Source organism: Helianthus annuus, chromosome 9 (assembly GCF_002127325.2).
Source record: "Helianthus annuus cultivar XRQ/B chromosome 9, HanXRQr2.0-SUNRISE, whole genome shotgun sequence".
NCBI classification, from domain to species: Eukaryota; Viridiplantae; Streptophyta; class Magnoliopsida; order Asterales; family Asteraceae; genus Helianthus; species Helianthus annuus.
Genome location: NC_035441.2, coordinates 103,268,031 through 103,271,552, shown reverse-complemented (window position 1 = coordinate 103,271,552; position 3,522 = coordinate 103,268,031). Strand labels below are relative to the sequence as shown.

General features: G+C 35.5%; 1 long non-coding RNA gene across 1 annotated transcript; it reads left to right on the top strand.

The window, feature by feature from the left end:
• Nucleotides 1-1,575: 1,575 nt before the first annotated feature.
• Nucleotides 1,576-2,384, top strand: LOC110874519. Its single transcript, XR_002556014.2, has 3 exons — nt 1,576-1,824; nt 1,945-2,032; nt 2,269-2,384. It is a non-coding gene; the product is annotated as an uncharacterized LOC110874519 (long non-coding RNA).
• The last annotated feature ends 1,138 nt before the right edge of the window (nt 2,385-3,522 follow it).

Here is a 3,522-nt window from a genome sequence, read left to right as displayed (position 1 = left end):
ATTCGACCACAATTTGGTAATTCGTTTGCTTGGCTTGTCGTTCTCATCGTTTTCAGTAGTTCCCCTGGCATAGCTTGAAGCACCATCAATCTCTCACACTCTCGGTAATGTGTTCTGTTTTTCAAAGCCCTAATTAGAGCGAATTAGTTAGGTGTTTGTTTGTTTTGATGAATTCCTCATACTATTGAAATTGATGGGATGCATATAGAATTTAGGTCTGTTTTATAACATACATTATGCTTGTAATAGTTCTAATCATGTTCTTGTGCTTCTAGGGCTTTCCGAATCAACACAAGGCGGCTGTAATGCTTCTAAGCTCCATTGCATTTTTTATCTTCAATTACATTCATCCAGCGCCGAAATTGTAAGATTTACCTTTTTTCGCACCTGTTGGTTCGTTTCTTCATTTTCCATCGACTTCACTCCACTGATTGTTATGTGTTTGACCTAATTTCCTCTCAATGCTTCCTACTATAGAGAGATAACGGTAAATCAATCATCAATCTAGAGATTGTTGCTAATATGTGTGTGTTTGTGTGTGTGCAGGTTTAGATTCTTGATCAATTTTCGTTGTTAATTATATATTTGAAAATCAATTCATGAATGTAATATTATTGGTTTTTCAATTGATAATTGACACTCTTTAATCATGATTAAAGTGAGTATATAATGCTAGTAATTGTCTAATGCAAGTGCTATTTGATCCGCAGACTCAATAAGGTTGAGTGGAATGTCATAGAAGACTTACATTAGGTTTTTTAACGGTGAGTAATTACTTAATGTGCATCTCTCTAATTTTTAATTTTTAATTTTTAATTTTTAATTGTTTTTTCTAGAGTTGTGTGCTCTTTTTTTTATTTCATGTAGATTGCTTAGTGGGATGTATTGATGATGTTAGGGGTATACAACAAGTAAATAATGCAAAAGGCATGGATAGATATATCAAGGCTGACTATCAGGTTCTTTTGGGATGGATTGAGGTTATTGTTTACAACATATGTATATATGTAAATCTATAATCATCTATTTTTATAGCATTTTATGCAGTTTTGTAACTGACCTTTTCTTTTTGACAATGAATATTCTAGAAAGGTCATGGAGGAAAGAAATGAAAATTCTTCAAATTTTCAGGTAAAAGGGCTGCTAAGTACCAATATTATAGTATATTGTTGTCACGTATCAATGAATCAATGTATCATTACTTTTATTTAATAAAAAATTGTGGTATAAGTTTTTGATTTAAGAGTAAACTTGTGTGACCTGTGAGTAAGTTTTACCATATATAGACATGCCTTTGTGAATATTTAAATTATTTGAACTTGCAAGGGAACCTATTTGTATCTGTTTCTTTTTTTTTTTGTTTTTTGTTTTATTATTTTTTTTTTTTTTGTGCAAAAACACAAATTACCTAATCAAGGCGATTGATGTCATTTCGTTTGCTTTATGTATACAAAATGATATATGCCTATAGAACTATGGTTATTATGTTTGCCAAAAAAAAATCATGAAGCTGCAAAGTAATTATTCAATATTAATATCTTTTCAGGATGAATAATGAACTTTTTGGTGCTGGATCAAGTGGATATTGATTATGATATTTTTGTGTTAGTTATCTCATCAAGAAGCTGGTAACGAGGCTGCAGAAGCCTTAAGCACGCAAGATCACTTAAAATAGAACGGGTCGAAAGTGAAGGTGATGGGGTTACGCCATTGCCCAACTATCTTACCCTAGCAAACCTGCTGGCATTTAGGGTCATTCATTCATTTGCAAGGCGATGTACCATACGCCACTCCGGTGTATGGTATGGCGAGTTCTGAATTCGGGTAAGTGTTTTGCACCTTTGTTTCGTTATTAAATGCTTTGTTTGTCGAAATCACTTGGCTTTCAAATAGAATTCTCTATTAGCTTTAATTAATGTTGTTTGCTGATGTCGACAATTGAAGGTGAATCCAACGGGTAAACAGGTGGGAGTGGAGCCTAGAGACGTCTAAACAGTTTTTTGTTCAAAGTTTGCGGGACTGCATCCAACAGGTAATTTTTTCAGATCTGTGCATTAATTATACGTGGAACAAGTGGGCCCTGGTGTTGGGTTAATCTTGATGTTACGGGTACGGGTCAAGTCGGTGACCGGTTTTTTTTAAATGGGTCACCAAATAGCAAACGGGTCGCGGGTCAACGGTAACGATTAATGGGTCATGGGTCAGTAGACTATTAGGCCAGCAAATACCTCATGTAATCATGGGTTTGAGAGATTGTGGTGAATGAAGACTTTGACAGGTTTGATCGAGCTTCATGGAAAATAAACGTTGAGATGAGATGAACATGGAACGCAAGAAAAATAGGAACTGATAGTTTGACTGAGCAAATACCTTTGTTTATTATAAATTATAAATAGGTTGTAATTTTTCTTTTTGTATGTACCCTATTTTCATTCAATACAGTAGCTTTCTTCATCTTCATATTTATGTATACATATTACATAATTCTATGTTGAGTGAGTGTTGAGGGGTCCTGAACCAACACCTGGGAAGGTAAACTTTCGGGTTTGGCGTCTGCTTTTGGGTCGGGTTCCAACTGCAGAGGCACTTGCAAGGAGGAATGTCATCTTGAGCTTCACTCTTGTAAAGTGAGATGAAAATGTTGAATCTACAGAGCGTATTTTGGTCAAGGGTTCGAGGCTCGGATTATGGTCTTTTTGTTTTTATTGATGTTTAAGGCTAAAAAGACGTTTGGAATGAGCTTTTAAAAGGATGTTACAATGGAATTGATAAGTAAGATCCAGGAGGATAATATTATTTGCTGGGATTCCAGGAGGATATTTAACGTTCGTTTGCCTTTGATAACTTAGAGAGTGGTGCTTTTGTTTGTCACGTTGATTAAGTTTGTGTGCGCTTAGCATATGTTATCTTTGTTTCTCATGTTGTTTAGTCTTGTGTATAGTTCTTTGTGTTTATAGGTTCATTTGGGTTATTAATATATAGTACATAAACGTAACCCGTCCACCGGACGGGTATTAAACTAGTTAGGTTTTGGTGTTGAGCCCTTCTAGCTCCTTTTCAATGAATTCGTGCAGAAAATTATTGACCAGATTTGTAGTCATGTTTTATCCTTTTCTATGGGTAAATTGGGTCCCAAGGAAAATTATTATTTCCGCTTAGAGAGAGCGGAGCAAGATCGCCTACCCACTTTAGAAGGGATTCACAAACATAACATATTCCGAGGGCCAATGACTTGTCGGTTATGCAGTTAGAATGAGAACTCGGATCATCTTTTCACTTCGCGTTACTTTGCTGTAGTAATTTGGAATAAAGTTAGCAAGTGGTGTAAAATTCCCCCATTTTTGCTTCCTGAACAAGGGACCTTTTTAATATTCATAAAAACTCTGATGTGGGCAGTTTTACGCAATGGGTAGTTCAAGTGGTTGTGTTGGTGACTTGCTGGATCATTTCGAAGAGCCGCAATGAATTATTTTTTGGGAAAAGGTTGTGCATTGACAGAATAATGGGAGAAATGCAGGCCAC